This window comes from Bombina bombina, chromosome 5 (genome assembly GCF_027579735.1).
Source record: "Bombina bombina isolate aBomBom1 chromosome 5, aBomBom1.pri, whole genome shotgun sequence".
NCBI classification, from domain to species: Eukaryota; Metazoa; Chordata; class Amphibia; order Anura; family Bombinatoridae; genus Bombina; species Bombina bombina.
In genome coordinates, this window is record NC_069503.1 from 269,590,817 (window position 1) to 269,605,473 (window position 14,657).

Genomic DNA, 14,657 nt, shown 5'->3' on the forward strand with positions numbered 1-14,657 from the left:
TATAAGTAATAATCTCCTTCAAACTAGGCCTGAATAGGGTCTGCCCCTTGAAGGGAAGTTAAGTAGCTTATTTATTAAAGTCACGACAGCTGACCATGATATAAGCCATAGCGCTCTGCGCGCCAGTATAGTAAAAAACAGAATTCTTAGCCGTTAGTCTAGTCAAAGGAACAAAGGCATCAGAAAACAAAGGAATTGGCTAGCTTAAGTGCTCTAAGCTTGTCAAATATATTCATCCAATGGAGCCTGTAAAGCCTCATCAAGAGACTCAAACCAGAACGCCGCAGCAGCAGTGACAGGAGCAATGCGTGCAAGGGGCTGCAGGATAAAACCTTGTTGAATAAACATTTTTTATCCATTGGATCTAAAAAAGCACAACAGTCCTCGCCAGAGGTAGTGGTACGCTTAGCTAGAGTAGAAACTCTTCTCTCCACCTTAGGAACTGTCTGCCATAAGTCCCGTGTGGTGGCAACTATTAGAAAACATTCTTCTAAAAAATAGGAGGGGAAGAGAACGGCACACCTGGTCTATCCCATTCCTTATGAAAAATTTTAGTAAACCTCTTTAGGTATTGGAAAAACATAAGTACACACCGGCACTGCATATTATTTATCCAGTCTACACAATTTCTCTGGCACTGCGATTGTACACATTCATTCAGAGCAGCTAAAGCCTCCCCGAGCAACAAGTGGAGGTTCTCAAGCATAAATTTTAAATGTAGAAATATCAGAATCAGGTTAAATCTTCTTCCCTGAGTCACAAAATATCACCCACAGACTAAGCATATTGTGAGGTAGTATCAGACATGGTTCTTAAAAGCGTCTGTATGCTCTGTATCTACCCCCAGAGCTGTTTTGCTTTCATTTAATTTCAGGTAGTCTGACTAATACTGCTGCCAGTGTATTATACACAACCTTTGCCATGTCTTGTAAAATAAACGCTATGGGCGCCATTGATATACTTGGCGCCATTTGAGCGTGAGTCCCTGGAGCGGGAGTCAAAGGGTCTGACACGTGGGGTGAGTTAGTCGGCATAACTTCCCCCTCGACAGAATCCTCTGGTAAAATAAACGCTATGAGGTGCCCTTGATGTACTTGGCGCCATTTGAGCTGTGAGTCCCTAAAGCGGGAGTCAAAGGGTCTGACCACGTGGGGAGAGTTAGTCGGCATAACTTCCCCCGTCGACAGAATCCTCTGGTGATAATGTTTTTAAATACAAAAAATGATCTTTATTGTTTAACATGAAATCAGTACATCTGGTACACATTCTAAAATGGGGGTCCACCATGGCTTTAAACATAATAAACACAGAGCCTCCTCTATGTTAGACATGTTAGAACTAATAAAGAGACTAGTAAGCTTGGAAAAACACTTTAAATCAAGTTAACAAGCAAATATAACAAACGTTACTGTGCCTTTAAGAGAAACAAATTTTGTCAAAATTTGAAAAACAGTGAAAAAAGGCAGTAAATCAAACGAAATTTTTACAGTACATGTAATAAGTTAACAGAGCTTGCACCCACTTGCAAATCGGATGATTAACCCCTTAATGCAAAAAAACAGATAAAAAAAAACGACATTTTTTTAACAGACACAACAAAACTGCCACAGCTGAGCTGTGGATTACCTTCCCTATAACTGTTTCTATGCAAAATTTAAGCCAGCCATGTGGAAAAATTAGGCCCCAATAGTTTTTATCACCAAACATATGTTAAAAAAACGATTAAACATGCCAGCAAACGTTTTTAAAACACATTCTTATAAGAGTATGTATGTCTATTAATAAGCCTGATCCAGTCGCTATCACTGCATTTAAGGCTTTTACTTACATTACTTCGGTATCAGCAGTAATTTCTTAGTCCAATTCCATTCCTTAGAAAAATATATTACTGCACATACCTTAGCATATATCTCTATCAATCAGCCTGGTACCAGTCGCTTTCACTGCATTTAAAGGCTGTACTTACATTACTTCGGTATCAGCAGTATTTTCTTAGTCAATTCCATTCCTTAGAAAAATATTTTACTGCACATACCTTATTTGCAGGAAAACCTGCACGCCCATTCCCCCTCTGAAGTACCTTACTCCTCAGAATGTGTGAGAACAGCAACTGGATCTTAGTTACGTCTGCTAAGATCATAGAAAAAACGCAGGCAGATTTCTTCTTCCAAATACTGCCTGAGATAAACAGCACACTCCGGTGCCATTTAAAAATAACAAACTTTTGATTGAAGAAATAAACTAAGTATAAAAAAACCACAGACTCTCACGACCTCCTATCTATGTTGAGACTTGCAAGAGAATGACTAGTAATGGCAGTTAGGGGAGGAGCTATATAGCAGCTTTGCTGTGGGTGGACTCTTGCAACTTCCTGTTGGGAAGGAGAATATATCCCATAAGTAATGGATGATCCGTGGACTGGATACACTTAACAAGAGAAAAGGTGTTTTTTTTCTCTTCAACAGGAGTAAAATGTAAATTTTGATGAATTAAAGTGCCCCTGTTTTTAATCACATTTTTAATAAACGGGCAATTTAGCATCAAAATTGAGTTTCACTTTAAGGGTTTTTTTTGTTCATAGTACAAAAAATATATAATTATTTATATTAAAGTCAAAACTATAAACCTACATAATTAATTGACTATAAATACAGTAGAAATGCAAAATCAACCAATGTATGTTACAAAGACAGTGAAAAAAGCACTTGAAGCCCTGATGATCACAAAATGCGGCAGTATATTCAAAAGGGGTCCATCGCTGGATAGAGATTGCAGGTGAAATAATCAAAACTGCTGACATCAGTGCTTGAAGACAGTCTCACAGAGAGGTGTATTTACTATACATAAACTGCTGACATCAGTGCTTTAAAGACAGTCGTACAGAGTGGTGTTTTACTATACATAAACTGCTGACATCAGGTGCTTGAAGACAGTCTCACAGAGAGTGTTTTACTATACATAAACTGCTGACATCAGTGCTTGAAGACAGTCTCACAGAGTGGTGTTTTACTATACATAAACTGCTGACATCAGTGCTTGAAGACAGTCTCACAGAGAGGTGTTTTACTATACATAAACTGCTGACATCAGTGCTTGAAGACAGTCTCACAGAGAGGTGTTTTACTATACATAAACTGCTGACATCAGTGCTTGAAGACAGTCTCACAGAGAGGTGTTTTACTATACATAAACCTCTGACATCAGTGCTTGAAGACAGTCTCACAGAGAGGTGTTTTACTATACATAAACTGCTGACAGTGCTTGAAGACAGTCTCACAGAAAGGTGTTTTACTATACATAAACTGCTGGCATCAGTGCTTGAAGACAGTCTCACAGAGAGGTGTTTTACTATACATTAAACTGCTGACATCAGTGCTTGAAGACAGTCTCACAGAGAGGTGTTTTACTATACATAAACTGCTGACATCAGTGCTTGAAGACCTGTCTCACAGAGAGGTGTTTTACTATACATAAACTGCTGACATCAGTGCTTGAAGGACAGTCTCACAGAGAGGTGTTTTACTATACATAAACTGCTGACATCAGTGCTTGAAGACAGTCTCACAGAGAGGTGTTTTTACTATACATCGCAATGGGTGGCGATGCTAGCAATATATTCAAAGCAGCATGGCCACCTACATTGAAGCTGTAATGCAAATGATTTCTTTACACAGTATTGTATGGCAGTATAATTTACGTGTCAATCAATTCTTAACCCCTTTTGTTACAATACAATAGTGAAACAAGGACATAAATAATACACCTATAGGAGCTAGGGGGATTGTGGGCATATTGTACATATGTATACAATGTTTTATTTATATGTATTTTATATTATAATGCTATAACGTATTTAAATTATATTAACACATAAATATATATGTATATAAGTATATACATATATATTTACAGGGAGCACACAGTTCCCCATAGGCCACAATGTAAAGGCACTTTTTAGTGCCGCTTGTTTTCTAAGACCCCACACCCGACAACTTTAACCCCTAAAAACTGCTTTGTGCAGTTGTGTATGATTTTTAAAAAAAATGCTACATTTTTTAATGAAAAACTAAAATATACTTTATTTTAGAAAATTAACCAGATATCTGATCTCTGGTTAATTTTTGGAGTTCTAATTGCAACCGTGAGTTTGCAGTAGCAATAACCAGCCACTTGTGATGGTTGGTTATTTATCGCCTGCCCGTAAACGGGTGTGCAATAAATTAGTGCTCCACCTGTAATCTAGTCCTTACTGTTATTTTTTACTTAAAGGGACATGAAACCCAAAAATATTTCTTTCATGATTTAGAAAGAGCATACAATTTATAAACAACTTTCTAATTTACTTCTATTATCTATTTTGCTTCATTCTCTTGATATTATTTGCTGAAAAGCATATATAGATATGCTTAGTAGCTGCTGATTGGTAGCTGCACATAGATGCCTCCTGTGATTAGTTCACTGTGTGCATCACTATTTCTCATTAAAGTATATCTAAAGAATGAAGCAAAATTAGGTAATAGTAAGTAAAGTGGAATGTTTAAAATTATATTCTCTACCTTAATCATGAAAGAAAATGTTTGGGTATAGTGTCCCCTTTAAATGGGAAGAGTCCACAGCTGCATTCATTACTTTTGGGAAGTTCAGAAACTTGCCACCAGGAGAATGGGCAAAGACACACCAGCCAAAGGCTTATATACCTCCCCCACTTCCCTCATCTCCCAGTCATTCTTTGCCTTTTGTCTCAGGAGGTTGGCAGAGAAGTGTCAGAAGATTGAAGATTAGTCTCTCATGGAGGGTAGTACTCTTTGAAATGGGACTGGAGTATCCTATCAGCCTCTTATGAGGGCATGGATGAAAGTTAGAGTCAGGAGATGCAGAGGGAGTTCTTCTGTGAAACCATCCGATTTCATATTAACAGCTCATGGGCAATCAGCGTTGACGATTTTTGCTGCCTGCCTTTATTCACTCAAGTCCATGTCAGAAGCGATGCAAAAACAGAGGGGTGCCTCATGTGTGTATCAGCATGTCAGAGTAGATAAACAGAGGAAAATAAAGCCGAATGGGTACACACAATTAGCCCAAGTACACTTATGTAGTGGTAGAAGCAGGCTAGTAGCTTGGGGTGTACCAGCAAACCCTCTCCAGGTGAAGTGGAACCAATGTAGATGTGTTTTGCCCCACTCCATGAGTGGTAGATTCCAGATAGCAAAATGTCAGGTGTAGTAGCTGTGCTACTCAATTAGTTGCTGAACCAAAGCTTGTGTTAAAACAAGTTGTTTATTAAAAGCTCCAACAAAGGAAATAGATATACTCGTTTACGCCAGAGGGAGACATACTGGATATATCGGTTCCAGTTCCATTTTCCCTCTGGACTAAACAAAGTTATCGATTTGGCTGCTTTTTGAAGGATATGTTTTTTTTTTCATTATGTATATGTATCACTCTTTATTGTATATCATGTCTCAGGGGCTTATATTGATTGGCCAATGTATTAGTTCATAAACTATAGGAAGATTCTGTTCCCATATAGTGGTTCACTGTATATATGGGAACTATGGGCGCGATCCGCTCATAATTTCACCTCGCACATCGGGGTATTACATATACTGCGCCGTTAGATGCTAAAGTGGCGTAAGTAGGACAAACTGGTGTTCTTCCGAAAAGTGCGCAAATACACATTTTACTCGTCGCTAGTAACTTACGCCTGTATTTTGTCCACGTAAAGTCTCAATAAAGTAGTTTTATGCAAATTAGGGTAACACTCGTAAAAATCACCCGCGACTACATCTAAAAATGCGCCATGTAATTACGCTATTCAAAAGTCATATATATAAACCCATGCGCAGCCGCCATTTTCTTCAGTGTGTTTGGATGGTTCGTTGAGCTACAGCACACTACAGTGGAGTGGAGGATTAGTCAGAGTAGAGAGAGAGGCGCAAACAGAGGAGTTAGGTCGCATTGTTGGTTGGTAAAGCTTGTACACTTACACATATTTTTACATATTGCACACATATTGCATACATACATATACAAAATACACAACACTTTTTTTTTCTAACACCTCACACATTTTATTTGAATTTTACAGTGTGATAGGTTTGGTGTTTGGTTGTGATTGTGTGTGATTGAACTGGGAGTGAGTGTGTGTAGTGTGAGGATGGCAGGGAGAGGTATGGAGGAGGGGAGAGGAGTGGCAGGGATAGGAGTATTGTAGAGGACAGGAGGAGCAACGGGGTCCCCGTCAGGGAGTAAGTGGAGTGGGGAGAGGGAGAGCTAGAAGGGATGATGGGAGGGGAGATGCCCGAGAGCCCCAGAGACCAGGCACATCAAGGAGAGGCACAGATGGTGCACATGGGTGGAGAAGGGAGAGGATAGGGAGGAACCCACACCAGGGACATCGCAGGGAGCAAGCCAGGTGTCCACAGAGGATGAGAGGATGAGATGTCCTAACTTCTCATTCGAGAGAATGTTGCCCTAGTCCAGGGCCATCATGGACCAACCACAGTGCACTCTTTGGCCAGGAAAAGGGCAAAGGCGTTTGCCAGAAGGCGTAAAACGGTATGGTTGGCGGAGAGGGATGCCGTCAACAGTGTGGCCGCCGCAGAGGAGGACTGTTGAGGGGCCTTAAAAAAAAGGTGGAATGACTGTAAGAAGGCGGTGAAAGAGAAGATGGGGCAGGGAAGCCATGCACCAGAGGGGACAGGCGGGGTCCACCCCTGGACACAGAATACAACACCTGGCAGGAGATGATACGCAGGTCCCTGAGTATCACAGCAGTCCGTGGACTTCCAGGGGCTTGTGACTCAGGGGCTGCAACCACAGCACATCATGCTGGTGAGTAACATCCCACACACCAGTATGATATGTATTTGAGATATAACATCCTTTAATGTCACACATTCATGTACACAATGAGAGTCATGGTATTTGCCTACTAACAAATACATCTACAATTATATTTCACATTAATGCTACTTAACACAATGCAATTCATGATATGAGGTGGAATAGTGCAATACTAACATGTCTCAGAGTAACACAGGCCACAAGCCACATGTAGAGTTTTCAGTAAATGGACACTATAGCCATCACAATACTTTTAGCTCAGAAAGCAGGTTCTGTGCCTACATCAGGCTAAAGTAAATTGTGTGACCATAGTGTCACTTAAAGAACACATTTTGTCCAACATTGACATGTACACATAACTATTGTATGAAACACATACCTGTATACTGTGCAGATTAAAATCCCTCATATCACAAATCACATTGTGCACATGCATGTTATAGAGTTTGACATGAGAACAGAGTATAGGCCCTAGCATGTATCAATGTACATTGTATGCCCACATGGACATATATATGACTGTACTAATCCCTCTCATCATTTGACTCCTCCACAGAACCTCCTGTCACCAGGATGCAAACAGGCATGCCGCCACCTCCACCACCACCACCACCACAGTCACAGGCATGCAGGCCACCACCATCACCAGTTACAGCATGCAGCCACCACCACCAGTCATCAGCAACCACGGTGAACATTATGCTCCCAGGCATGAGCAGGGTTGGATGGCTTCAGTAGAGGACCCGGAAGTGATGCCACCACCATTGACATATGACCCCTGGCCAGGAGGAATATTCTTCTTTTGGCTTTGAGGGGGAGCCAAGTCAGCAACATAGGTTCATGTCTTTACCCCCCCCCCCCAACACAATATCAGGGCAGTCATGGCTTTTACACACAGGGTATGTCACATTAAGTGCCAACTGGATAGGCTGAGTGGTCACACACTGGTCATCAATGGGACTACCAATCCACCCTGAGAGCTCCACCATCCTCTTCCCTTGGGAGAGCTCCACCATCCTCTTCCCCTTGGTAGAGCTCCACCATCTGCAGATGAGCAATATAGCTGGAATTACTCAAGCACCAGCAGATGCAGCTGAGGATGTCCCACCAGCACCAGCAGATGCAGGCTGAGGATGTCCCACAAGCACCAGCAGATGCAGCTGAACCTGCACCTCAAGCACCTAGAAGCCCTGCTGCTCAAGAGCCTGTGGATGCACTGTATTCTCCCCTGGGTGAGGAATACATTTCACTCCAGAGGAGGCTCATAACAAGCTGCGAAGCAGACAGAGAGGCCAACAGAGGTTTCACAGGAGCCAAGAAGGTTACTCAAGAGTAGCATGGCAGCATCGTTAAATGGAATTGTTCAAAACCAGTCGCAGATGATGAGAATTCTGTCTGATATGCAGATGCAGATGGACAATAGATGGCGGGAAAAAAATCAACTCTTGGGTGTGTTGGTTGAGCACTTTACACACCAGCAGGACACTGCCTCCAGCCTATCATCTGTGGCCAGCACACCAGCAGAAACCGAAGAATCTTCTCAAACCAGAGAACAAGTAAATCCACTACAGCCACCTCAGCTCCCTCATACAAGAAGCCAAAAAAGAAATAAATATTCTTATAGTTCACCATAAATCTTGTCCTCTGTTATTTACCATATAATTGTCATCCACAACCATGTGAGGTGTGTTTTAGTACACTAATATCGTTAAAACATTAGAATAAGGCCTGGTGTGGAAATGGCCCAAAAAAAGGTAATATTATCCTGTTTATGACATATTCTTGTACTATAACTCACATCCACAATAGTGTTTCTGAAGGGTACATATAGTAATATTCACTTCTAAGATGTAAATCAATGTATCTCACATCCAATATAAATTGACACATTGATATATATAGTAGTGATGTTACTGATAGGGTGGGCATTATCAGGTGTTTTAAGTCTGCAGGTGAGAGGTTGTGGTGTCTGTGATTGGTTTGACACAATTGCAAAGAGGCAGCCTTCAAGAAGGTGTTAGAAATGATCATATGAGCCATTGTAGGTTTGCTTTCAACTAAGAATACCAAGAGAACAAAGCAAGTGTTCAATTAAATCTGAAAGTAGTTTGAAATAACATGCCCTATTTAAAAGAAGGTTTTCTTTGGACTTGAATGTCCCTTTATATATTTTGGCATCAGTGCCAAGCTGTGTTAGCATTAGAATAAATTACACTCCAGTGGGTTCTAAAGAGATGAAGGTAATCCAATTTAAAGTAAATAAGCAGTATATGGGTCCCACAATGTGAAAAAGTACCAACAAGCTCAATCCATTTTGATTATGTTGTGGCTTGAAACTAATTTTCAAATAACCTTAAAAAAGCAATATTATAGTATACTGTCCCTTTAACCTTGAGATGCTGCTTAAATGTATGTGTTTGTTAAGGCTTCCAGGGAGTTACGTTGTTTTTTTAGTCAGTGCAAGGGTTCCTGCGCCTGCAGTTTGTGGCGAGATGAGAATGGAGTAGATTTTCTGAAATCTGCGCGCGTAAGTCCCTTACGCTGTATATTGGATACCAAATTGCGCGTAGTTCTATGTTAGTCTATGGGGTAAAAAAAATACGGCCGAAGGGTGAAATATACGCGCGTAACTTGTATGCTACGCTGTATATGCAAAATTGCGCAAAATCTGGCGTCGCCGGCTTTTGCGGGTGACGCTGCATATCGGATGGGGCCCTATATAGGTATATATCGGCATTGGTTACACGTTAATGTCTCTCATTTCATATATCGCTATTCATTAGAGCCCATTCCCTAATGAGAATGTAGAAAATATTTATTGATTATTGTTGGCATTAATTGGCTCATATGTATTATATTCTATATTAATCACTTGTGTAGTCTAGGTAGCACCACTAAGCACACTCTTTGATAGGGTTCCATTAATTTTCTCCTTCACAGTGATGTGTAGAGTATAGTTTATACACTTATATCATAGTGGTTGTTCACACCATACCTAGACTAAGTCATAACTAACTATTTTTTTCTTCGATTATACATCCACCATCTAGTCTCAGGACTACTTTGAGTATAGGGCTAGACAGTGTAGATTGGTGGACTAATGCTGTGTATATTTGCAATTCACTACAACACTCAGTTGCACATATTTACTCATAATATAATACACTCAAGTCACTGCACATAAGCACACTATTATCTTTATTTAAAAAAACACACCACTTGACAAATTAGTTATTAGCTCAACACATCATCACAAATAGCATCCTTAGTATATGGAACACAAATAGTATATAGAATTAGCATAACTTCTACATTTAGTGAGCACTATTCATTTAATTTCTAGATGAATTATTAGGCACTATTACACCCCCTTTTCTCCAAAGATCGCAATAATATTCTATTATATATTTATATATAGTTAATTTTTTAATCAAATAGGGCTCTAGGGGCATTATTAGTAATATTGTAGGGATATCACTTTTGATCATATAATGATCTATACAAATCCCTTTAGTCATTTATTAAACACAAAAACAAAATTTATGCTTACCTGATAAATTTATTTCTCTTGTGTGTATCCAGTCCACGGATCATCCATTACTTGTGGGATATTCTCCTTCCCAACAGGAAGCTGCAAGAGGATCACCCACAGCAGAGCTGTCTATATAGCTCCTCCCTCTAACTGCCACTACCAGTCATTCGACCGAAGACAAGCAAGAGAAAGGAGAAACCATAGGGTGCAGGTGGTGACTGTAGTTTAAAAATAAAACACACCTGCCTTAAAAGGACAGGGCGGCCCGTGGACTGGATACACCACAAGAGAAATAAATTTATCAGGGTAAGCATAAATTTTGTTTTCCTCTTGTAAGGTAAGGTGTATCCAGTCCACAGATCATCCATTACTTGTGTGATACCAATACCAAAGCTATAGGACACGGATGAAGGGAGGGACAAGGCAGTTGCTTTAAACGGAAGGCACCACTGCCTGCAAAACCTTTCTCCCAAAAATAGTCTCCGAAGAAGCAAAAGTATCAAATTTATAGAATTTTGAAAAAGTATGAAGCGAAGACCAAGTCGCCGCCTTACAAATCTGTTCAACAGAAGCCTCATTCTTAAAAGCCCATGTGGAAGCTACCACTCTAGTAGAATGAGCTGTAATCCTTTCAGGAGGGCTGCTGGCCAGCAGTCTCATAAGCTAAGCGTATTATACTCCTTAGCCAAAAAGAAAGAGAAGTTGCCGAAGCCTTTTGGCCTCTCCTCTGTCCAGAGTAGACAACAAACAATGCGGATGTTTTGACGAAAATCTTTAGTAGCTTGTAAATAAAACTTTAAAGCACGAACCACGTCAAGATTGTGTAAAATACGTTCCTTCTTTGAAGAAGGATTAGGACACAGTGACGGTACAACAATCTCCTGATTGATATTTTTATTAGATACCACCTTAGGTAGATAACCAGGTTTGGTATGTAACATTACCTTATCGGAATGAAAAATGAGATAAGGAGATTCACATTGTAAAGCAGATAACTCCGAAACTCTTCGAGCCGAAGAGATAGCTACTAAAAACAAAAAATCTTTCCAAGATAAGAGCTTAATATCTATGGAATGCAAAGGTTCAAACGGAACCCTTGAAAAACCTTAAGAACTAAATTTAAACTCCAAGGCGGAGCAACAGGTTTAAACACAGGCTTAATTCTGACTAAAGCCTGACAAAAACGCCTGCACGTCTGGAACCTCAGCCAGACGTTTGTGCAAAAGAATAGACAGAGCAGAAATCTATCCCTTTAAGGAACTTGCTGACAAACCCTTCTCCAATCCATCTTGGAGAAAAGATAATATCCTAGGAATCCTGACCTTACTCCATGAGTAACCCTTGGATTCACACCAATGAAGATATTTACACCATATCTTATGATAGATTTTCCTGGTGACAGGATTTCGCACCTGTATTAAGGTATCAATGACCGACTCGGAGAAACCACGCTTTGATAAAATCAAGCGTTCAATCTCCAAGCAGTCAGCCGCAGAGAAATTAGATTTGGATGGTTGAAAGGACCCTGAAGTAGAAGGTCCTGTCTCAGAGGCAGAGTCCATGGTGGAAAGGATGACATGTCCACCAGATCTGCATACCAAGTCCTGCGTGGCCACGCAGGTGCTATCAAAATCACTGATGCTCTCTCCTGCTTGAAATTGGCAATCAGACGAGGGAGCAGAGGAAACGGTGGAAACACATAAGTCAGGTTGAAGGACCAAGGGCGCTGCTAGAGCATCTATCAGCGCTGCCTTGGGATCCCTGGACCTGGATCCGTAACAAGGAAGCTTGGCGTTCTGGCGAGATGCCATGAGATCCAGTTCTTGTTTGCCCCAACGTTGAATCAACTGTGCAAACACCTCCGGATGGAGCTCCCACTCCCCCGGATTGAAAAGTCTGTCAACTTAGAAAATCCACCTCCCAGTTCTCTACTCCTGGGATATGGGATAGCTGATAGGTGGCAAGAGTGAATCTCTGCCAACGAATTATCTTTGAAACCTCCAACATCGCTAGGGAACTCCTTGTTCCCCCTTGATGGTTATGTAAGCTACAGTCGTATGTTGTCCGACTGAAATCTGCTGAACCTCACTGCCGCTAACTGAGGCCAAGCCTGAATAGCATTGAATGATCGCTCTTAGTTCCAGAATGTTTATCGGAAGGAGAGCCTCCTCCTGAGTCATGACCCCTGAGCCTTCAGAGAGTTCCAGACTGCCCCCCCAGCCCAGAAGGCTGGCATCTGTTGTTACTATTGTCCAATCTGCCTGTGGAAAGTCATACTTTTGGACAGATGGACTCGAGATAGCCACCAGAGAAGAGAATCCCTGGTCTCTTGATCCAGATTTAGTAGAGGGGACAAATCTGTGTAATCCCGATTCCACTGACTGAGCATGCAGAGTTGCAGCGTCTGAGTGTAGGCAGGCCAAACGGCACTATGTCCATTGCCGCTACCATTAAGCCGATTAGTTCCATACACTGAGCCACCGAAGTAGAATAAAGAACACGGCAGGAATTTAGAAGTTTTGACAACCTGGCCTCTGTCAGGTAAATCCCATTTCTACAGAATCTATCAGAGTTCCCAGAAAGGAAACTCTTGTGAGAGGGGATAGAGAACTCTTCTTTTCGTTCACTTTCCACCCATGAGACCTCAGGAATGCCAGAACAATGTCCGTATGGGACTTGGCAATTTGGAAAATTCGACGCCTGTATCAGAATGTCGTCTAAGTAAGGGGCTACTGCTATGCCCCGCGGCCTTAGGACCGCCAGAAGTGACCCCAGAACCTTCGTAAGATTCATGGTGCCGTAGCTAACCCAAAGGGAAGAGCCACAAACTGGTAATGCCTGTCTAGGAAGGGCAAACCTGAGAAACCGATGATGATCTTTTGTGTTCGGAATGTGAAGATAAGCATCCTTTAAGTCTACGGTAGTCATGTATTGACCCTCCTGGATCATAGGTAGGATGGTTCGAATAGTCTCCATCTTGAAAGAGGGACCCTGAGAAATTTTGTTTAGGATCTTGAGATCTAAGATTGGTCTGAAGGTTCCCTCTTTCTTGGGAACCACAAATAGATTTGAATAGAATCCTTGCTCTTTTCCTTCCTTTAGAACTGGGTGGATCACTCCCATAACTAGGAGGTCTTGAACACAATGTAAGAATGCCTGTCTTTTTATCTGGTCTGCAGATAATTGTGAAAGGTGAAATCTTCTTTTGGGGAAGAAGCTTTGAAGTCCAGATGATATCCCTGGGACACAATTTCCAACGCCCAGGGATCCTGGACATCCCTTGCCCAAGCCTGGGCGAAGAGGAGAAAGTCTGCCCCCTACTAGATCCGTTACCGATCGGGGCCAATCTTTCATGCTGTCTTAGAGGCAGCAGCAAGCTTCTTGGCCTGTTTACCTTTGTTCCAAGCCTGGTTAGGTCTCCAGACCGCTGGGACTGGGCAAAATTTCCCTCTTTTTTTGTATTAGAGGAAGATGATGCTGCGCTCGTCGTATAAGTTTCGAAAGGCACAAAAATTAGTTTGTTTGGTCCTTAATTTGTTAGACCTATCCTGAGGAAGGGCATGACCTTTTCCTCCAGTAATATCAGAAATGATCTCCTTCAGTCCAGGCCCGAATAGGGTCTGCCCCGTTGAAGGAATATTGAGAAGCTTAGACTTTGATGTAACTCAGCTGACCAGGATTTAAGCCATAGCGCCCTACGCGCCTGAATACAAAACCTGAGTTCTTAGCCGTTAGTTTAGTTAAATGAACAACGGCGTCAGAAACAAATGAATTGGCTAGCTTAATGCGCTTTTTTAAGCTTGTCAAGTATATCATCCAATGGAGTTTCTACCTGTAAGGCCTCTTCCAGAGACTCAAACCAGAAGGCCGCAGCAGCAGTGACCTGGGGCAATGCATGGCAAGAGGCTGGAGAATAAAACTTTGTTGAATAAACATTTTCTTAAGGTAACCCTCTAACTTTTTATCCATTGATCTAGGAAAGCATACTGTCCTCGACGGGATAGTTGTACGCTTAGCTAGGGTAGAAACTGCTCCCTCCACCTTAGGGACCGTTTGCCATAAATCCCGTGTAGCGGCATCTATTGGAAACATTTCTTAAAAATAGGAGGGGGAGAGAACGGTACGCCTGGTCTATCCCATTCCTTAGTAATAATTTCTGAAAACCTTTTAGGTATTGGAAAAACATCAGTGTAAACAGGTACTGCATAGTATTTATCCAATCTACACAATTTCTTTGGCACTATAATGGTGTCACAGTCATCCAGAGTAGATAAAACCT